We start from the raw sequence: 23,962 nt of genomic DNA, 5'->3' as shown, positions 1-23,962 counted from the left end.
CCTTGCTGAGGCCTGCAAGCAGCTGCCTGATGATCCCACGAGTATAGAGGTTTTAAATTGCCTGGATGTGGGGACTGGAGGAGACGGCTGCCTCGGGCTGTATGTGGCCTAACTGAACCCCAATGACGACAGAGAACCCTGGACTAACATCCAACATTAGCCTGCCCAAACATTACAGTGACCTTGCGGAAAAGTTTCAGAGGAACAGCAATAATGTACGATTAAGCAACTCAAAGTGGGAGGTTGCTCCTGTACCATACTACTTTTCATGTTATAGTTAGGCTTTAGCCTTAGGAAAGGAAGTGTAAATATTGCTTTACTGCCTTTGTCTCCAAACATGAAAGTTTCAAGTCTGTTTCTCCTCGGACCAGACCTAGCAGCACTGATGTGTGTGGTGAGTGTGACAGTATGAAGTATGCTCTATTTTATATGTCACCACACCCAACAGTGGACACTGAAGTAAGGTTAAAAGTTAAACCACTGGAGGTCCTCAAAGACACAATTTATTGTAGTGTTAAGTTACTCCTTATCTGTGTACAGTAGGGCACTGTGAAAGGAGTTACGCTGAGAAGTTCGAGGTGTCTAGTCTGTCACCTGCGGCTCTTACGCTACCGGCTACACAGCCTCCCTGAGCAGCATGCGTGCATTGTGGAACATCATGCTTTTCATTTCGGCGCCCATGTTAACAGGTTAGAGCAGCCACACATGCAGAGGTGCATCATCTAGAGATTCGGCGGCTTGCCTATTTTTGTCACACTACGCACACGGTTCTCAGCAAAAATAGACAGTGAAAATGATCTGTTGAAGTGCTAATGTCACTGAAAAACACACTGCTTTTCCTGTGACTACTTCATAATAAAAATTAACTTGTGTCTTGCCAGTTAAATGCTTTTAATCTAAAGCTACAGCAGTAGGAAATTATATATTTGCATTAGCAGTAACTTAATATAGCATCCAGGAATGTTGCTGCTGACACCCAGTTTATAATACTGCAAATTTAAAAATATTGCAATACTTTCATCAGTGGATTATAGGCTCGATCATTATTGTGTTAACTCATTAGATATGTATATATAAACATCTACCTTACTAACCAATCATCAAGTACTCACAAATGAGACCAATTTGACATGTCATGGCTCCATGGCTCTGCCACAAGCAGATGACATAGCAAAAGTCAAATTTTTTAAGCTACCAACTTGACGTCATTACAATCAAATCATCAAAATCAAAAGATTTCCTAAACAATTCATGAAATTACAAATTTTGTGTGACAGTTAAGATGTAAACACGCATCTTATCAAGTATGGTAAGTGCAGATGAAACTGCAGGAAACCTTTCACACAAATCTCAGTATAACTAAGGAGAAAAGAGTTGCAGAAAGTGTAAAGTAGAAACTCACCATGGGTAAAATAATGACGATATACAGAGTCTCACAGTTTCACTGAGTATGATCAAGTAGCTGGCAGGTGTGAGTAATTTACACCCCCATATGTGCAGATCAATGCTCCAGAATACGGACAGTTGAAAAACAACAAAAAAGGAACAAGAGGAAGACAAGGATGTATGCAAAAAACACAGCTTTTATACTTTTTTCACAGTGAAAGAGAAAAAGGTTCAACCCTTTTATCTAAGCGTTTTATCTTTCATCTAAATTCTGTCTGAACGTATGCCTTAGGAAGACTCTTCATCTTTTATTCTTTATTTTTTTCTCTATTCATGTAGGTCATAACTTCAGTGGCAAAGGCTGAAGTATTTTGTGTGGGAGTCTCTTTTGACAGGAGAATCTTATTTTTTTGTCTTCACATAAATGTTGCAGCTTCAACACCTAACTACATGTCAGCTGATACTTCAAGTTTACTGGACTTAAAATGGTATTTTCTTTCAAACTATGATGCAGTTTAGTTAAACATAAGTTCTGAATAACACTACACTTGTAGTACATAGTTTGACACTACACTTGTAGCACAAACACAGAACAAACTTGTCACGACAGAACATACAAACAAAGACAAAAGCAAGCACACCCATGTATGTACTGTACAGGGTATGACTGGGGTGACAACTACATTTCCCTGTGACTTGTGTGATAACATGTGACAAATAAACTTGTTTGACTGATTGAAAAAAGATGCTGTGCAAGGAAGGGCAGTGTGGTTGTAAGTATAAACAAAATTTGTTTACTGTAGAGCTGGGTAAAATGGGAATTAAATAATGCTATCAAACATTTCAAGCAGTAAATGTACTGCATACATATGCGTGACTTTTCTTTAATTTTAACCAAATTATCATTGTATTAGCAATCATTCCCTGCATACAACCAACTGAATAACAGGAAAATTAATTTACTCTCTGATGTTTTCCCAAGAGGCAAGATGAAGTGGTTGGCATTATTTGAGTCTCTACAATCATCCAATAGCAATGGTGTTTTCATTACTATCAGATGAAGCAAACATGGGGAGCTAATTTCAACTTTGATGACAGCTCTCAATTATAATGAGTATGTTTCCCCCAGAGCTAATGAGAGACAACGCAATCAGTTGATAATGGGGTCATCTATTTCCCTCCCAATAGTTATAGTACAGTCATTTGATTGTTGGTACATAAAGGTTAAGATATTTTGCTCCCTCTTTTCATTTTTTAAATTCATTACAAGGTCATTGGAGATAGTTGATTGCACTTCCAATTGTGAAGCAAATGGTGTAGGTTAGACACTGTAAAATGAAGGTACATAATATGTTGGTGTGTGTGATTGCAGACCACCTTTGGGCAAAAGTCCATCTTTTCAAAGCCAAACCACCTCCATGCCAGTGAGATTGATCCTCTAGCAATTTGGTGCCAGTGTTTTATCTCCAGGCGCTGTTTGTTTACTCATGTTTAACTTCAGTCAGGGATTTTTCAGCGTTTAAAGGTTCAGTGTGTAAGTTTCAGTGGCATCTAGTGGTGAGGGTTGCGAATTACAAAAAAACTCCTCACTCAATGCCCCCCCTCCCCATCCAAGAGCGTAAGATAGCTACAGTGGCCTGCCTACACAGGACAAAAGACAGTAGCCAGTCAAAAAATGAGATTTCTCAGATAGACATATTAAGAAATTATATTTACATAATTATTAAGCAAAACCGTATGTTATTGCGAATATTAGGGCTGTCCCCGACTAAGGATTTATATAGTCCTGAATATAGTCGACTGATAGTCGACTGATAGTCGAATCATATGTTTATGTGTGCGGCGATTGCGAGCCGGGGGGTAACACATGGTGGCTCCACTTTAATCTTGAGAAGCTGCAGAACTGCAGTCTCTATTCAACTTACACTGTAAATTTCCAGCTAAACTGAGGCTTATTGTTGAACCTTCTCTCTCCCTCCCTCTCCCTCGCCATCCACCAGTCTTGTGCAGAGTTTTGTGTGCATTTCCTGCTGGCGACAACTGCATGCACGTTGCAGCTCCTCGCGGGTCTATTTCAAGTAGCCAGCTATTTAAAAACGATATAATATTCTTTGTGTGATTCATCAATGGTGATAAATTATCCAAAAGTCCTGCGTGGTGCGGACAACTCGCCGCAACACCAATGAAGCTGAGGCTCGGTCTCTTCAGCAAGTGTTCCTCTTCTTTCACTATGTATGCGCATTGACGACCCAGGGTTACAATTTTGGCTTTATTTACGCACTTCAAAAACATTTATTGAAAGTTTTAGTCTTTTTACATGTTTATTCACAGCATTAAACATTGAAATGTATTTTAATAGGCTGTATATTAACTTATTGGGAAAAAACTGGTAGTTCTATGTAAAATCTAAACGTCCATGTGACGAAGTGGGTTTGGTCACCACTTGTCCAATACAGGCCATGACTTTATAGTTTATACATATATGTTTATGTTTTTTGGTAATTTGCCATAGCTTGTGTAAAAGTGCACAACTTACTATTCCGGGTTGTTTGTGTTTGTATTATGTTACAGGTGAGTGCAAAGCATATAAGTTAGAGTAAACACATAGTCATAAGTTAGTTTCAGCTTTTGATGTGTTATTTTTCTTTTGTTATTTTGGATTGAATTATCCATGTACTGCCGACCATGGTCAATAAAATAATCACTTCTGCAAACATATGATGTTGGAGTCTGCCTACCTACCACCTTCCTAGCCACTCTGGCCAGACTACACCACAGTCCATATATCCAAAATGGCATGATCCTTGTATTGTTGCAAAGCTTCGACTGTGAGATTGGCTCCGGCCATCGAAGCATTGAATCTTCAACTATTCGGGGTCAGCCCTAGCGAATATTATTGTTAATTGTTCATCAAACAACAGCAACATCAATAAATGAAGTGCTGCATGATGTGGCCTTCTCCTGCAATACATAATTTTGCTGTACTGTTATCATGAATTTTGTTACATCTTGGGAGGGTTGGCTCATCTGGACTAACATACCCAAGCAAAAACTACCACATCTAGTGAAAGTATGACAACTGACAGGAAAATGATAAATAAGCTCACGGTTTCTGCACCAAAGTCCATCATAAACCAAATAATACATGAAGTTACCAAAAGCATTGTCAGGTGAGGATCAAGGTTCCTCTCCACACGGTCTTGTTATCGTAACGCTGTTAGCAGTAAAGTGTTTTCCACCAGGGCATTAAAATGTAATGATTAGCTGGCTGACCTGAACTCCAATAATAATCAGCTGATTGTCTTGGGAATGTAACCGACACATTTCTGTCCACGTAGCAAAACCAAGATATAGTTCATTACAATCCAACTAAATATTTTTCTAGGGCAGTAAAAGTTTAGCTGGTTTATCTGAGCCTCCAGCCATTGGCTACGGTTTCATTGTCAATGAATCAGCTGATTGTCTCACATAGCTAAGCCAAAACACACAATGAAGAATAATGTGAATGAAATTACAATCCAGCTATATATTTTACAACTCTGACAGGGGAAACACGTCACTTCTCTCTGATTATGGCCAGCTTCAAGCTAAAGCTATCAAACAACAGTTTCATTTGCATCGCTAAAGTTGCACTAACTTATTTACCTGTCCAGCAGACAACTTTAGCACCGCTTTGAAAACATTTGCCCCGCATCAGCGCCTTCCATCTGGGAAAATCCACAATGACTATATACTTTATTTCTGCAGTCATCTGTCTGTATCTGTCCCAATTTCGTCTGGCTTCATCATGTTTTCGCTTCTTTGATGACGAAGATCCACACGCTGTCAGCTTGTGCTAAATAATAAGTGTAGTCCTCCATTTGTACAAATTTCACTTCTCTTCTTACTTCTAATAACCCAGAAGACTACTCAGAGACTTAATTCTCTTCGTCTTCGTCTTGTTCTTCTTCGCACTCATTCAATGTAGTGAGAAGCTTCTACTCTGCCGGAATTATGCAAGACAAGGCTGGAGGATATGGCCAAACATGTTATCACGATAAAAAGTTTCATATCTTTTGATATCGATAAGCATCACAATAAATTATTTCTTAAAGGTTTAAAGGCTGATTTTTGCCCCTGAGTGAAAGTTGAAGAAACCTGATGGTTAATTGTGTCTTAAACTCTTCTTTATTGTCAACACTTGATGCCAAACAGTGGATCACTTCATAAAGCTGTGCTAAAACATTAAAAAAAATTATGACAAAATCCATCCATCCATCATCAACCGCTTATTCTGCGTACAGGGTCGCGGTGGGGCTGGAGCCAATCCCAGCTGACATCGGGCGCAAGGTGGGGTACATCCTGAACAGGTCGCCAGTCCATCGCAGGGCCACACATAGACGAACAACCACTCACGCTCACACTCCCACCTAAGGACAATTTAGGGTAACCTATCAACCTAGCCTGCATGTCTTTGGACGGTGGGAGGAAGCCGGAGCACCCGGAGAGAACCCACGCAGACACGGGGAGAACATGCAAACTCCACACAGAAAGGCCAGGGCAACCGGGGTTTGAACCCACAACCTTCTTGCTGTGAGGCGACAGTGCTAACCACCGCACCAATGACAAAATCTTTGTCAACAAATATGCACAAGTAAAATTAAGTAAAAGCTTTTTTTCAGTCCCTTTTCCTCAACAAAATAAACATCTTAATAAAAAAATTAAGTCCTAATTTGTGTATGATTCAAGTGAATAGTAGTGATGTTTGTTTTCGGCTACTGTAGAAACATGGTGACGCAACATGGCAACGTTCATGGATGGGGGGACCCGCGGTTATGTAGATAGAAATGGCTCATTCTAAGGTTGTAAAAACATAGCAGTTCATTCAATAACATCTTTATACACCACTGAAAAAACATAGTTATGGATATTATATTGCATTTCTGTCAATAAATCCTCAGAAATATTACACACTGGACCTTTACATGTGTACTGCATGCATTACACAATGAATGTGCGGACAATGTGTTTGAGAATAATAACTCGATAAGGTCTGCTCACACATTGTTAAAACAACAATTAAGATATTATATCATATTGCACAGCCTTAATTGTTTGACTTGTTATCATATTGCACTTTATCAAATGTAAATTTTCACTGAACTGTTGTTCTTTGGCTCATTCCAGAAAGTTTACCACTGACATTGTTTTTGCCTCTAAAACAGGTCTGCCTGAACAACCCTGACTCTTAAAAAACAAGTTCATATACAACTAATTTGCATTAGCAACAGTTTTTACAGGAAATGTTATTCCTCATTAATTAGATTGAACAAGCAAACGTTTATAATGAACATTATGCATTTCCAAAAAGTTAATTCTGAACATATCTGTTTTTCATTTGTTTTCCTGCTCCTGTCAAGTAAAGCATGATTTTTAAAAACATTTTTATGATTATGTAGAGGAACTCAAAGCATTTAGTTAGGGCTAGGGAAAGATTGTTATCTTGCTTAAATTTTTTTATTATGGGTAGACTATAAACATGGAGCTGTAGCAAAACACATTAATTGAATGTGAATTTCTTCTCACTATTTCAATATTTCACAAGCCCACTGGAACATTAAACATCCTGTGTTGTAATACAATTGTTGAGATGAGTAATTTTGGATTTTCAAAATCAAAAATTCCTTTCTGTTTAATGACTTATTGTTCCGACCTTATTGCGTTACATGTGCTTTTTTTGGATGGTAGTGGGGGGAATAAATGAAAAATCCATCTATGAGAAGTCAGAGTGCGATTGACTGCACATCAAATTGTTTGCCCCAAGGTGCATTGGCAGCAGTGGACTGGAGTCCTCCTCTCTGCCAGCAGGTAGAAATAGTAACAGAAAAGGCCATTAACCAGAAAACAGAACTAATGAAGGGAGAAATTAACAAAGCACAAACAAAAAAAACACGTGTATTTCTGAATTCCCTGCCTGACTTCTGTTGATGTGGCTTTCCTGTTTGCATGTCGCCTCATCAGTTCATTATGTGAAGCTATCTGGGTCACATCTGCGTCACATCTGCCACCATTGGGGGAAGCCATCAAACCAAAAGGGAAAAAAGATATACAAGAAACAAGTTTTGTCAACGTTGTAGTTTAACATTAATAAAGAGGTGACCTGAATGGACTACGAGTTATTCAGACCTTTACGCCTCCAGACTATTTATAGAAATGACCACAGTGCAAACATGGAACAGGTAAATTTATCACTGGAGCTAGGCAGTTAAAAAACATGTACCCTATTTCAACTCTGTGTCCCTTCAGAGAATTGCTTCTAAAAAAGAACTTTTAGTCTGGTTGTGATATTTCTTTCCCCCCATTCAACCCTTTTCTAACTCTTCATGAATTGATACAACATAACAGTTTCATAACAGCGGGAGCCAGTCCTTCACTCAGCAGCTTGTCAACTGGGTGACACGATTCAAAGCCTTGGATCTACAGCTATTTAAAAACCCATTGGCTTTCTGGCCCCTCAGGATGCTGGGCCAAGCCTCCATATCCCTCCCCTCATGCCAAAGACTGTCACTCACTACACGCGAACCCAAGACGAGCTGTCTCTGAGTTCCGATGTGTTTATTTCATGCCATGCTCAAATGAATTTCAACTCCAGTCCAGTGATGTAGTGTTTTTCTTCCGTTATACTTCACAGAATAAATAATACGATATTTGATACAGATGACAGTGACAAGACAGAAAGAGAGAGCGGGTTAAGCTTTGTTCATAATGTAGGTCTTCATGTTCACTGCTGCTGTGAGTTACAGCTCATCAAAATAAAATTTTAAAAATTCAATCTATATGCAGGCTTTTGCTTTTCATACTGTTTAGGGGAAAAAAAAGATGTGTTTGAGGAACAATGACAGTTTCAAGCCACCTAGGAAGTTTACTGGTGCAGCAGTGAGTGAGTGACAAGCTCTTAATTGCTACTATTCAACAGAATATTCAACCGTCACATTCTTTTCAGAATCCATGTTTGACGTGTAAATTACATTTGCGTGTACAGGTACATTTTGAACAAATAGCTTAAGAGAGAATGAAATGGGAGAATTAACTGGCAGACTATATTAAAATATGGGGAAGCAGTGGAGCAGATTTAGGCCAGTCGGTCACATGTACAGTACAGTATGGTGTAAAACAGTGTACCCTGGAGTACTCCTGCTTATAGCAGTGACTAATTTGAGAGCATTAGGGAAACAGTTCATCATTGTACTTTCTTTAATTACCAAAGCCCATTGAGTTATGGTATGTATACTCACTTTCTCTAGAATAATGTCATAGCAACTGCAATGTTAAAGACACAAATTCAGTCATATTGAGCCTCTTGTGTATTTGTAAATGGCTGTTTATATTAAACACATAATAGTGTAGAGAGGCACAGGAAAGAAGGAACACATTTTTTCAATGATTCACAAAACAACTGATGAGTATATTGTCAGGACAGCTAAGTTGTCTTAATGTGCCTGTTGGTACTTAAGGAGAAGTTCAACAAGAAGTTCACGGAAATACACGTATTGGGCCTTTTGCTCAGGGTTAGGTGAAAAGATCGATACCACTGTCATGTCTGTATGCTAAATATGAAGCTACAAGTATGGGTTTCAGACAAAAAAACAAACAAAAAATTGATGACATCACCCTGGTCTTGGGGACAATGGACAATTTGCTAAATTCTGTATTAAACTTGACTAAATAATTAATCAAAACAATTATTGACAGGTTGATTTTAAAATTAAAATATTTACCTGTGGACTTTCATTCCTTCACTTTGCATTTCTGTTCATCTGTTTTTTTCCTAATATCCTTCACCTCTCTTATCCTTCCCTCTTTCCATCCATTACTTTTTGCAGTACCTACTTAATCACAGTGAGTACTTACTTTGGATTTACTTTTATCATTACTTTTGCTTAATTACAACTTTGAATGTAGTAATAATTGTAATGTCTTTACATCATTCATCCTTAAGTAAACAATTGGAGTACTTCCTCTAGCACTGTGTGCAAGATTTCAGTTATTTCAGTTTTTCTTTTGGGATGACATTACACCAGACACACTACAAGTAATTACACCATAAATTCAACTCTCTCTGAATCTACAGTTTGACTACAGGCAGAGAGAAACGGTCAAAACAGGTCTCATTAAAAATGGTTAGTGGCACTAACAGTAACTCACACTGCAGCTGCAAGGAGCTGACTTTGTTTTGGGAGCTGCTTTGGTGTCCATACACAGAGGCATGACTTGCTTTTACAGCAAACTCTTGTGTCTCTGGAGCTTTTTCATCATCTGGAATAATTAATCGACAGGGAGCAATGAATGAATAATGAAGAAAGTAAACCAGAGCAATTACTATCCCACACAGTGGATTAACTGCCATCATCACTAAGTGTGGAAAAACTGAAGTAAATAAATATTGTTTCGGCTTTACCGAATAGTGGAAGCTTCGCCCATCCATTCTGCAGCACACAGCGTGTGAACTCAGGACAAAAAAAAAATACATCGCTGTCTCTCTCCACTGCTCTTGCTCTGTCAGGTCTGTGTCTGTTTAACTGAGGGCGGGGCGGGGCTGACCCCCCCCCCCCACACACACACACAGGAAGCACAGGATGCATTTACACAAAATCCAGCAATGTGGCTCCTTTTGCAAAGTTGTGGCCAGATTTATTTGTGCTTTAGAGCGCAAGTGCCGAAAAACAATCAGAATATAACATTTTACTTCTCTGATGAACACTGCACTGTTCTCGCTAACCCTAACCCTAACCCTCATTCATTATCTAGTCAACACAGCTGCTCTCTCTGCATGGGAATAACTTTGAATTGTATGTTTGCGAATAGCAACTGAGAAATTCTTCTCATTGTGCCTGTACTTAATAAAGAAGACTAAGTTATTTAATACTATGAATCACTTTATGGATTTTGATAAACTGACATTAAAGAATGCCCTAATAATAATCTGTTCAAAGCCTGAATAAGACAAGTATTATCTTGCTATTAATAATGCTATGAAATTTCAAGTTAACTGTATTAGTTTATTGAATCATCTACTGCAGAGGTTTACAGAGTGGGAGTCAGGCCTCCCCAGGGGGGCACCACACAGTTTCAGGGGAGGCTACAGTAATTTTGGGGAATTTTAATGTTTTTCCCACTTTATCAGTCAGAAACTAATAAATGCCTTAGGTCAGACCTTTTTTTAATGTATTTTGTGTAATCTGAAGCTGTGTCAGAATGTTAGGCTATTGTTGAGTGTCTATGTGATCATATAACAAAATTATAACTTATAGGGCCATTATTTTATTGTAAAAATTGTTGTAAACATTTCTACATTTTGTTTCCCCTCTAATTAATGCAAATGTAATGTCTGTGTCAGCTTTCCTTTCTCAGCTGCATTCATCTTGATATTGGTTTAATTAAGTACCTGAAATTGCATTAAAGCTCTGCTCCAAATTTGATCTCATTTTCACAGTTTCCTACACAGACAGACATTTATAGATTATGTTAATCCAATACTCACTGCTGATATTTGGGTGTTCCCAGCAGCTTTAATCAAATTAGCGTCTTAATCAGACAAGCTTTAGATGCAGGTGTCAATGAAATTTAAAAGTCTACTTATCTTGAATAGTATATTTGATATTCCTGCTCAAAAAAATGCAATAATTTATTCATACACTCAACTGAACACAATGCTATTTTCTATTCTGTATCCAATATTTGTTTAAATGACATTAATGTTGTGTGAGGTATGTAAAACTCATTTTCTTCAATCATATTTAAAATGACGGAGCTGATGAGTGTCAGGTATTTTACTATGCTAGATAAATCAAACAAGTGGAGTTCACAGTTTGACAGACTTATAATATTTTAACATTAGAAAAAAAGACTGGTTAGATGAGGCAGATGAGGAAGTGAGAAAAAAAGTGGAGTTCAAAGTGAGACAGTCTTATTTCCTAGTATCACAAATAATCTTGCTGGCACCAGTTAAATCCTAATTGGCAGAACACTGCCTCATGAACCATATTTTACATGCAATGTGAAGTCAAATGTGTAATTTAGTTGCATATCAATTTAGCTTCCTGCAGAGAAGCCTCTCGTCCTACTAAATGAGTAGAATTGCAAAAAGTGGTAGCTAAAGTAAAGTGCAGTAAAAACACTGTAGAAGATGTACTATAATCTAACCTCATTAGAAATCACAGATGTCTAACATGCACGCACACACGCACGCACCAGAACTGATCTCAAGAGGTGGTAATATTGTCAGTGCCAGGAAACAGGTGTTTCTGAACAGGGAAGGTTAAATCAGGACAACTCAGAGTCCACCAAAGAGGTGACCACATGAGACTAAGGCACAAGCTAGACCTCTTCAAACAATTGTCTGTAACATTATAATGCCCATAAACAAGAGATTCCCTGCCATTGTCTCTGGAGTGTAAGGGCAAAGTACAGCTACAACATGTTATTATTGTTAATCTCCATCACCCTGTGACACAGCCTCCACCCAGCTGTAACACATTTTGCATTTGTTTCTGCACACTCGGTTAGGAATAATGGTCTGCCAAAGGAAGTGATGCATTTGATTGCATTTTATGTAGTGTTTTGTTTGACGAATACAAAAATGGGTTGTTAGCAGGAGCAGAGAGAGGCATCATGGCTATGATGACAAAAGACTGAGAGTGGTGAGCTCCACAAACAGAAAAAAGAAAACAGTGTCATAGTATTGCATATAAATACTTGACAAATAAGTAATCTGGAAAGTGCAGTGCAACAATGTTGTGGAAAAACGGGGTTCACTAGTACTCCAGTCCTATCATGTGTCTGATGCCATCTGAAGTTAGAAAGAACAATTACAGGTCATTCCCGTAAAGTTACAGGAGTTGAAAATTAACCTTCTGTGTCTCCTGAGTCCAACAGGACAAAAGAAAACTGCTTTGTTTCCAATAACGTGGGCAGACAATAGCTTCTTAGAAAACAGACTGGACAGATGTTTGGACCTGCTTGTAAACCTGTTATTGCCTAAGAGAGAAAAATAATTAGAGAAATCTTGACAATCTTGACAATTTCGATCTAATAAAAACTAAAATTTATATTCTTAAAAAACTCTTACTGGTAAAGGTAAGCAAATCTCATTTGTGGCATTTAACCCATCCGTCACGTGAGCAATCGGCAGTCATTGTGCAGTGCCCAGATCTGTGCCACTGTCACTGGTCAACGGCACTGACTGGAGAACCTGACATGTTTTTGATGGTTGGGGAAACCGGAGCACCCGGAAAAAATAAAACACCACACAGACACTGGGAGAACATGCAAACTCCACACAGATAGGCTGGGTTGACTGGGGTTGGAACCCAGGACCTTCTTGCTGTGAGGCGACAGTGCTATCCACTGGGCTACCGTCCCATAAATACAACTAAAACATAGTTTGCTCTTCTGAAGCACACCCCCAGGTCTCTGCTTCCATATTGTGTGACAGTTTGTTTACAACAGGATCAAAAACTGGACCTTTAAACACCTGTTGCAATTTTCAACACCTCAGAAAAATTATAGCTCCCTCCCAGTAACTACAGGGAGGGGAAACATATCTTTAACTGTGTGTGTGTGTGTGTGTGTGTGTGTGTGTGTGTGTGTGTGTGTGTGTGTGTGTGTATATATATAAAAAAAAAACTTAATGTGTTGTCTTACAAGTAAGGGCCATATGAAGTATTTCTTGGGATGATTATACATTCATTAGCAGAGTGGAGTTAAGAGTGATTCTGCCTGAATATCACCTTGGTTTTAATAAACATATTGGCTTAACCTGGTCATAGTGGCAGGAGAAACGTTATAGAAATAAGACTGTTGATACAAATCGGCAGCTTGGCTGGGAAAATCTGGGCAGGAGACTGCATGAGAAACAACACTGTAATGAGAAAGTTTCTCAGTTTAAACTCCCTCGACAGAGAAGCAAAAACTGGTTGTTTGCAGGACAAGTAATATTCCCCCCCCATCTCCTCAACCAGTGCGGTCAAGGTGGTCTTGTACACAGCACTTAACCACCCACCTGCTCCACTGAAGCTGTTTAGTGGATTTAAGGAGAAGTGTACTGAAATAAAGGTTAAAAATAAAAAGTGCCCATGTTCAAAAGGCCACAAAGCCAAGAGATACAAGCCATTAAAGATGCAGTCATTACAATGACAGTACTCCCTCCCTTCTGTGTTCCGTTTATAATCCCTCAATATCTGCTGCACAAATTTGGCTGTTAAATGTTTGAATAAAAAGTCATCAACTGTGTTAAGATAATCCATCGGACACATTATGCAGGACACCTCTGATTAATACAATCTTTTAAATTACAACAAAATTCAATTACCACCACAAAAAGTAAATGTGTCCTTCAATAACACCAATGGAGGAGAAAATAAAACTGACTTTTAAAAAAATGTGTAGTCAAAATGGTAATGTGCAACACTGTTTACAGGTTTTAGGATGCATGATAGATGAGACAGATAATAAATCAGCTTTTGTTTGTTTGCTTTTGAAGGGAGTGCCACTTTAACAGATGAGAGACTAAAAGTGGTAGAAATCAGACCTATGAAAACACAAAAACGCATTCCTTTCACAGCATCTCTCCGTCTCCCCCCCACCTCTAATTTCCATTGCTAAAGCGTGTGTTATTTCCTTCTCAGAGTGCTTGTCCATGATTGGGCATATGCCTGGGACTGTTGCTGCTACTGCAGCCACTTCATAATTTAATCAGGAAGAGACACTTTGACTTTTTCATTGTTTCTGTGTGGTTCTTTTCTGCTGCTTTCCTTCCCTTCAAAGACTAAATCTAAGTGAGATTAATTATCTTAATTGAAGGCAAAATATACTTGTTTTTTGTCTGACAAGATATTTCTTCTTACTTTGAGTTAGAGAATTTTTGTCCTTAAGTAGGAAGTGAAATGTTCTTGTTCTATTGGCAGATAATTTTGCTTATTTTAAGTAATATTTTCCCCATTTTATTACTTTTTTCCCTTGTTTTTGAGAGCTCAGTTTTTGCAGTGCCCTCCTTGAATCATTCCAATCTACTATTTCTTCATCATGTTGCCCCTTTCCCAAATTCCATCTGGGTGCTTTAGTAACGAAGCTGCTGGCAGAACCATTCTCAGTGGCTTCTTGTAAATAATGCAAATCACTCACGTACACATCACTGTACACAAGTTCACACACAGACACACATGCAAATTTGTATGCATGAGCACACACACACACACACACACACCTCTAACCCTTAAGGGAATCACACAGATGTCTGGGCACCTGGTGATCCATTCTAAATGTTGCCAGTCGTCATGCCCAAGATCTAATTTACAGCGCAGCATTTCGATCCCACTTTGTTGTGGAAACTGACATCAGTCTTGGGTTAATTGTTTGAGTCCAGCGTCATGTTTAGTAGCCGTGTGTTCTAAGCTCAAAAACAACAGTAGGAGTGATTCTGAAATATCACTCATCTTACAATAACTCTACAATCACACATGTGTTCTGCTCTGTATTATATTTCAGATCAAACACTAAGACCAGCATATCATCTGTAGCTCTGTAAGCCCGGGTTCAGACCTGCATAATGCTGTCCACATCTGACTTTTTCTGTGATTCTAAGAGATTTGGAGCTGTGCTCGTTGACGGCGGTTTAACCCCGTTCACAAAACAACCATGCTTTGAAGGCCAAAACAAGTAAGGGAACAATACCTTGCTTCCACAGAGATAGAACATCAAGACAGAAAAGTGCCACAAAAATGAGTATAAATGAGACAGCAACTGTCCAGGTTGTTGTAAGAGGACTTGCAAAAAAAAAAGAAATATACTCTTAAATTGAAATTTCTTCTATTCTCTGAATAAAGAGTGAACATCTTTTGCAACATCTTCCTACTTAAAATGATTGGCCATGTAAGTATTGAGCCTTAAGTGATGATAGCATAGAAACTAAAATAATTTTCTCCATGCGCGGTTTTAAACATGCAATATATCCTGTGCAATTAAAGGAAACCAACATTTCCTTAAAAGTGAGAAAATAAGAACCTGTAGCAGCTATAAAAACTAATTGGTAGGTAATGAAAAAAGGATATACCTCTTTTGAGCTACACCTGAACACTGTTTTACCTCAATTAAGTGCTTGTTTATTATTTATTGCTTTTCTTCCCTCTCCGGGAACCATCACCTTATCGTGGTGGAGAGGTTTGCGTGCCCCGGTGAGCCTGGAGGCTGTGTTGTCTGGAGCGTAGTGCTCCTGGTAGGGTCTCCCAAGGCAAAGTGGTTCCAGGTGAGGGGCCAGACTGAGAATGGTTCATAAAGATGCCTGATGAAATTACGAGGAAGAGGAGGAGAGACCCTGCCCGGAGGAAGCCCGGGATCACCATCTGGAGCCAGGCCCAGAGGGAGGGCTCGGCGGCAAGCGCCTGGTGGCCAGGTTTGCCATGGAGCCCGGCTGGGCACCCCCCTCTCCATCCTTTGGAGCCACCATCCATTGGAAGATCCGCAGGGGTCGTGTGCACTGCTACATGGGTGGCGGTGAAGGTCAGGGGCCTCGACAGACCAGACCCGGGCAGCAGAGGCTGGCTCTGGGGACGTGGAACGTCACCTCTCTGTGGGAGAAGGAGCCGGAACTTGTGCGGGAGATGGAGCCCTACCAGTTACATCTGGTGGGGCTGACCTCCACACACAGTCTCGGTTCTGGAACCGTACTCCTTGATAGGGGATGGACCCTAGTCTTCTGTGGGGATACTCACAAGTCCCCGGCTGAGCGCCGCTACGTTGGAGTTTACTCCGGTGAACGAGGGGGTCGCCTCTCTACGCCTTCGGGTAGTGGGGGGGTGGGGGGACTCTGACTGTTTGTGCACCAATCAGCAGTTTACAGTATTTTGCCTTCTTGGAGACCCTGAATGGCATTCTGTACGGGGCTCCAGTAGATTTCAATGCGCATGTGGGCAATGATGGAGATACCTGGAAAGGCGTGATCAGTCACAGAGCAACAATAAGGTCACAGAGCAACAGGGGGAGATGACACAGTGAGCGTTTGTGTAATCTCGTGAGACTTGGTGCAATGGACATTGGAGGACATTGACCAGTGTTTTCATCGAGTGGTCATGGGGAAATCAAAGAGAAACCGCACTGAAGACTCACCTGGAGCAGTCTCCTCACAAGGCGCAGATTTCACAGAGATCCTGGATTCAATAGACAAGAAATTGTTTAGCTTTGATGCCCGATTATTTCTGGTGGAAGTACTTCACAAAGAGTTTCAGGCTCTGCGGGAATCCCTGGAGTTCAGCGAGAAACAGGTGGTTGAGCTTGCGGCGGAAAACAAGGTCCTCAAAGGTTCGGTTAAATCCCTCACTGAGGGAATGACGCGGCTCTCAGCAGACAATAAAGACATTAGAGAAGCAATCATCGATCTCCAGGCTCGTAGTATGCAGGATAATGTGGTCATTTCGGGTATCCCGGAGCAGGCGTATGAAGCTCCAGAGGAGACCGTTAAAAGCTTCATCCAAAATCAATTGAAGCTCCCGGCCAAGATGGTGAAGAACATCAGCCTCCACCGGGTGCACCTCCTGGGAGGATGGCGACAGGAGAACCAGAGGCCCAGGCCCATTGTCGCAAAGTTTGAACACTTCAAGCAGAAGAAACTGGTTAAAGGCCGCGGCAGGGAGCTGAGAGGGACCAACTTCAGCATTAATGACCAGTTTCCCCAGGAGATCCAGGGCCGACACCGCATCCTGTTCCCGATAAGAAAGAAGCTTATTGGAGATGGATCACGGGCTGTCATCGCGGTGGATAAACTTTACGTTGATGGCCAGCTTTACCGTGACCGAGACACCACTCCTTGACTCTACTAAGAACCAAATCCAGCAACAGGTGAACTGTATCACTATGTGATCATTCCCCCCCCCCCTTTCAGTTAATTACTCCGTGAAATATGGCAGGTTAATAGTTATAAAATACAGTGCACGTCTCAACAGTATACTGTGGTTATCTGACTAGACTGTCCGATAATGTATTGTGTATTTTCCTCTGTTTTTGTTTAACTGTTTCTTTCTTTTGTTAATCTTGCTCTTCCTCCGCCGTTTACAGGTCGATCAGCTGCACTATTTTCATACTGTTTAATTCACAAACAGTCGGGCACACCGCTAGCACACGAGCAGACACATACAACATGAACACATATACACACACATACAGGCGCATACAACACACACACACACACCACACACATACTAGCCTACGCCATATTCCTTAGTTGAATGATGACTACACTTAAGCTCACCTCTTGGAATGTACACGGAGTTGATTCAAGGGAAAAGGGAAAAGAGATTAAAAAATTTTTTTAACCATCTAAATAATCTCCTGCTCCTTAAACCAGACAACCTCTTGGCATCAGGTGAAGATGCGAACGATGGTCGTTCAGAGTTGGCCATGGGTGGTTCAAACGACCATAACAACTGACGTTACAACAGCCAGGATCACTAACTTGACTAACACCCCCACAGAGGTTAAATAGCTATGTTTCCCTACCAGTCAGTCAGAACTGAATAAGGCTCTTGGATGAGGGACAAAACGTCTTCTAGTATCTTCAACCAAGTCCAATTGCCCTTGACTTTAACCATCTTTGGATAACTATGACCTGGATGACTGAAAACTTTCACAGACATCTGCAAATGAGAGGTTGCTCTCAGTGCAGCTCCCTGAATGAATAAAGGTGGAAAAAACATTTGCGTTCAGTTTCACAGTGATTGTGGGCAAAAAGGGCCAGAGACAGTCTTTCGCCGGATTTCAGCAATCATGGCATCATTTGGCTTGGAGAGAAAGGGCAAAAAATGCTGACATGCCCATATTGTTGTCTAATTTTTGTGAGGTTTCAAAGACGCAGAATTGATTAACTTCCACTATTTCTGTGTTTGTATACCCACTAGCATGTAAGACAGGTGGTGCTACGTTAAATGGTGCTACTTTTTCTCCTAAACTCACACTTCTCTTTCTGAAATAATCACACTTAAATTCTCATCCATCTCAGACTACTCCATTAACTGGAATAAATCCATAGTTTTACCTGTAAAGTGTGATTTCCAGAGTATATCTACCACATCGCTAAAGTCTGGGAATATTAAATATCTGGGTGTCAATATTTCCTCCAGATTGTCAGAACTGACATGGCTAAACTACACGCCTTTACTTAAACCAATAGAGGATGACCATGTACGGTGGACATCATTACATGTATCACTCATGGGAAGAGTCTCCACCATAAAAATGATGATCCTACCTAAAATCAATTACCTGTTTTCAATGTTACCCACCAAACCCTCTGCTGTCTGGTTTAAATCACTGGACTCAAACATCTCAAAATTTTTGTGGAAAAATAAACCCCCACGAATCAGTTTAAAAACTGTGCAAAAAGCAAAAGATTGTGATGGTTTAGAACTGCCAAATTTTTATCATTACTTCCTGTCCAATAGAGTACAATATATCTCAAAATGGATCAAGCAGTGCCCCCTGGACCACTCATGGATGGACATAGAACAAACATTCTGTAAGGAAATTAAAATTTCCGATATGCCATTCATCAGTTCCAGCATCAACCGTCATACCTGCTTTAAAAGCATTAACATAAGCACTTCCCTGGCAGCTTGGTGGGAACTTCTCAAAATATCTGGGTCTTCACCTATCCCATGCAGATTTACCCCAATCTGGGTGCTTGTGGTTGGTTGTGCCAGCTCCGATAACCTGGTGGTGCTTGGAGTGCTCTTGATTGTGTGGACCGGTGAGGTCTGGGGTTGGCAGTGTTGGGCTTTGGGTCGGGGCTGCGCTGAGCTGCCTCGGTAGTGTGTGGGGGTCTGGGGCTCGGGGCTTTCGAGCCCCTGGGTCTGGGGCGGGGTTGTCGCTGACTCTGGGGTGCTGCCGGTGCTAGAGGGGCTCGGCATGGCGTGGGGGCCTGCTCTGGACCTAGGGGTCTGGGGACTCTGGCTTCTGGCTTTGCTCATTTCTGGGCAGGTGGTGTGTCCCTGGGCCAGGGGGCCTGTTGTGTCCTCTCCTTGCCTGGGCCCTCTTCGGCAGGGGCGTGGCGCAGCTTGGTCTGGGGTCCTTTGGGCTTTGGGGGTCGCGGGGTGCCCTGGCTACTGGGGGTGGGGGTCTCTGGGTGCTGCTCGGGTTGATCCGGTTGAGGTTTGGAGGGCTGCAGTGGGATTGTAGGGCGATTGTCGATGCATCTTGATGCATTGTGTTTTTTTTTGTTGTTTTCCCTTCCCCGTGCAGGGTCTCTGGATGGCTGCTGGGAATTTAGTTTGTGCATTGGAGTCCGGGGGAGGCATTTCTTTGTTGGCTTGGAGGGGTCGCTCCATGCTCTTCCACGGGTTACGCCTCTTGCGTTCCGTCAGCATTGTGTTGTCAACTGGCATTTGGATCGTCGTTTTTATTTTATTTTTGGGCGTCTGTTGGTTGGGTCGGGGTCTTCCGTGTTTGCATCGCGGTGCATCTGGGAGTCTTTTTGTATTTTATTGTTTATTTATTTTATATTTTTTTCTTTCTCCCACCCCTATTGGCTACTGGGGTTCTTGCCTGCCTGTTGCTGGGGTCGGTGTGGCACAGGCGTGGCGTCCCACTCTCACTAACAACTACATTTTTTAACAGGCTTATGCGCACACACACGTACACACACACATTCACACACACGCACACAGTCTCACACATAGACACAAACAAATTTAGGTTGTCCCTGGTAGAATTATTCCTGATGCTTTTCTTTCAGTGATTTATTTAAATTAATTGTTATTATTCCAGCTCTCGTGGCTGTGCTGTGTTGCTTATTATTGTGCCTGACTGTTTCTTGTTTTCATTTTTCTCCTAGTTGTCTTACTATGTCAGCTGTTTATTGCTGCTGTTCTGCTGGTTGTCTTTTACTATTATTATTATTTTTATTGTTTGTTGTTGTTTTTCTCCTCCCCAAGCCCCCCTCTGTTCTATTGCAGGTTTCGTTGCTTTCTGCAATTGGTGTTTCCCTCTGCTATTCCCTTTTGTCCCCACCTTCCATCCCCCTTCTCTTGCAGGTGTTCTCTGTGCTGTTTGTGCCCCCCCATCCCCATGTCTGCCCCCCTGTCCGGCCCGGTGACAAATCAATACATAATTAAATAATAATAAAACAGACAAAGGAGTATATTAATACTATCTTGTTAAAGTAAAATCTGTCTGGCACAATATGGTATCCAGCTCATCATACTCTATACCAGGCTGCTGGGCAGGACAGGTTTTAAAAAAAGAAAGGCGTGATCGGGAGGAACAGCCCCCCTGATCTGAACCCGAGAGGGTGTTTGTTGTTAGACTTCTATGCTAGTCATGGATTGTCTATAACGAACACCATTTTCGAACATAAGGATGCTCATAAGCGTACGTGGTACCAGAGCACCCTAGGTGGGCAATGTCCAAAGCTTCTATTGCTGAAGCTGCAGCGGGAAGCTATGGTCTCAAGGTCTTAGGTGCCTCAAGGGGCGGTAACCCTCGAACATCGTGGCGGACACCGGTGTTCAGGGAAGCCGTCCGACTGAAGAAGGAGGCCTTCCGGGATTTGTTGTCTCAGAGGACTCTGGAGGCAGATGCAAGGTACCGATGGGCCTGAAGGGCTGCAGCCTCTGCTGTGGCAGATGCAAAGCAGCGGGTGTGGGAGAAGTTTGGAGAAGACATAGAGAAGGACTTTCGCTCGGCACCAAAGTGCTTCTGGAGAACTGTCCGCCACCTCAGGAGGGGGAAGCGGGGAACTGTCCAAGCTGTGTACAGTAAGGATGGAACCCTGTTGACCTCAACAAGGGAGATAATTGGGCAGTGGAAGGAACACTTTGAGGAACTCCTAAAACCGACTGACACGCCCTCTCTAGTAGCGGCAGAGCTGGAGGCTGATGGGGGTTTCTCATCAATTTCCCTGGTGGAAGTCACTGAGGTAGTCAAACAAATCCACAGTGGCAAAGCCCCAGGGATTGATGAGATCCGCCCAGAAGTGCTAAAAGCTTTGGGTGTGGAGGAGCTGTCTTGGATGACACTTCTCTTTAACATTGCGTGCAAGTCGGGTACAGTGCCCAAGGAGTGGCAGACTGGGGTGGTGGTTCCCCTGTTCAAAAAGGGGGACCAGAGAGTGTGTGCCAATTACAGGGGTATCACACTTCTCAGCCTCCCCGGTAAAGTCTACTCCAGGGTGCTGGAACGGAGGGTTCGGCCAATAGTTGAACCTCAGATTGAAGAGGAACAATGCGGTTTTCGTCCTGGTTGTGGAACAACTGACCAGCTCTTTACTCTCACAAGGATCCTGGAGTGGGCTTGGGGGTATGCCCATCCAGTCTACATGTGCTTTGTAGATCTGGAGAAGGCGTATGACCGGGTCCCCCGGGAGATACTCGCTTTACTGCACCGTTGTGACGAAAAGAGAGCTGAGCCGTAAGGCAAAGCTCTCGATCTACCGGTCAATTTTCGTTCCTACCCACACCTATGGTCATGAAGGCTGGGTCATGACCGAAAGAACGAGATTGTGGGTACAAGCAGCCGAAATGGGTTTCCTCAGACGGATGGCTGGTGTCTCCCTTAGAGATAGGGTGAGAAGCTCGGCCATCCGCGAGGAGCTCAGAGTAGAGCCGCTGCTCCTTTGCGTTGAAAGGAGCCAGTTGAGGTGGTTTGAGCATCTGGTAAGGATGCCTCCTGGACGCCTCCCTAGAGAGGTGTTCCAGGCACGTCCAGCTGGGAGGAGGCCTCGGGGAAGACCCAGTACTAGGTGGAGAGACTATATCTCCACACTGGCCTGCGAACGCCTCGGGATACCCCAGTCAGAGCTGGTTAATGTGGCTCTGGGCAGATGAGAAGTTTGGGGTCCCCTGCTGGAGCTGCTGCCCCCGCGACCCGACCTAGATAAGCGGATGAAGATGGATGGAAGCTTTTCTTCTTTATTTTCCTCCTCAGAGGTGTAAAAAAAAAAAAAAAAGGATTAAAGCAATTTTGTGTGTTGACAGGAAATTAGTGTTTTGAACAGATAGACAGATCGATCTCTTCATTTTTCTTTGTCTTATTGAGGCAAGTGGCCTGGCCAAATTTTCAGGGATACACAACTGGACACACATTAAGTCCTGAATCTTTACAGGAAGGATAGAACAAGTGATGCTTTGAAGCCCAGAAAGTCAATGTTTTTTATTTCAATAAATTCTGTATACCTCCCACGACTTTACCAGTTTCATCCATGCTTGTGTGGACAGCCATGCACTTTGTAAGTAGGCCATCTGCATCACTTGTTCTTCTACAGTTTAAGAATCTGAATTTTAAATGTGGCATTGTGATTGATGAGCAGTATTCATGAATGCAAGGCTTCCCTCTTAAATTACCATATAATTGCCATGAATATATGCAGATTGATCTGTCCAAGAATTACAGATCTAACGCCTTCCAAGGAAACATTAATACTAAATGTCATCAAATGGTGCTTTCAAACTCATTTTCCATGCACAATTCAGGCACAAGATTGTCAGCTATTAAAGGAAAGGGGCTACCCTTTTGGCCCAGGAGGAACGTACAGAGAAAGCGGCAACTCTGAAAAGATGGCAGTGATAATGAGTGTCCTGACTCCCGCAATTTTCTGGAATAATTTCTTTTATCAGTTTAGTGCTTTTCTTAAACAGCAGTCTGTCGACACAATCAGTGTCCGCTTATGGTCACAGTCATAATTAATTCTGGGGAAGTAACTTCCAGAAACCAATAGATTATGAATTTCATTAAGTGAAATATTGAAAAGTAACGCTGCTTTATTATTAGGGTCTGAGCATGAAATATGTATTTTGCGCATTTTAGACAGCCTAAACGTGGTTGAAAACTCACAAAACTTTGCACACAAAAGACACAAAAAAGCATCTTGGAGCTATATCCTAAACCCAACAGGAATTTGGCCATTTAAAATTGAAAGTGCGATTTTACCCCACATTTTTTGTGATTTACACACTGTACTTTAAATAACTCCTCCTAGACAATTTATTGGATTGATTTCTAATTTATGCTGTGCAATCTAAAGACACTGACGATGAAAAGTTGTGCTTGAGGAGTGAGTTTTTCTATTTTTAAGATTTGTAATTAGGGCAGCTTACAGTGAAAGACAGTGAAAGTGGAAAAATGTCTATCACTTGTTCACCTAAATACAAACTAGTATTAAGAAAATGTCAGCCATAGTAAATTTTCCTAATTCCTGTGACCACAGAATGATGAACAAGCAAAAAAAGTGTTAAGGAAAGGAATAGACTTGTTAGGAGCAATTAAGAGTTTGAAAGGGAAAGAGTATGTCAGACGATGGTGATGTAAGTTGCTTTTTGAAAACTTTTCAGTGCCATGGAGGATGGGGTATGACTCTGGAGTTTTACTAGAGTTGGAAGGTGATTTCACCGTTGGGGACCGGGTGACGTGACAGCAGGACTTTGTACTGATGGGAGGGCTAAGCTGCCAGCGGTGACAGAACTAAAATTAGAAGGCAGCAACATTATCAATAACCATTAGCAAGTGAGCCTATTTACTTTTACAGACTACAGGGGCACATTATATGGGCCGATTTGAA

At 41.6% G+C, this 23,962-nt stretch overlaps 1 protein-coding gene across 2 annotated transcripts in view; it reads right to left on the bottom strand.

Annotated features, from left to right (window-relative positions):
• fstl4 (follistatin-like 4) overlaps positions 1-23,962 on the bottom strand; it is a 274,958-nt gene that overhangs the window by 96,377 nt on the left and 154,619 nt on the right. The gene's annotated exons all lie outside the window — the stretch shown is intronic.

The sequence above is a fragment of the Micropterus salmoides genome, unplaced genomic scaffold (genome assembly GCF_014851395.1).
Source record: "Micropterus salmoides isolate LMB-PRFRI ecotype aquatic unplaced genomic scaffold, ASM1485139v1 Ms_hic_scaffold_9, whole genome shotgun sequence".
Lineage (NCBI taxonomy): Eukaryota > Metazoa > Chordata > Actinopteri > Centrarchiformes > Centrarchidae > Micropterus > Micropterus salmoides.
Note: the sequence above shows the minus strand (reverse complement) of the source record. Positions and strands in the feature narration are given on the sequence as shown.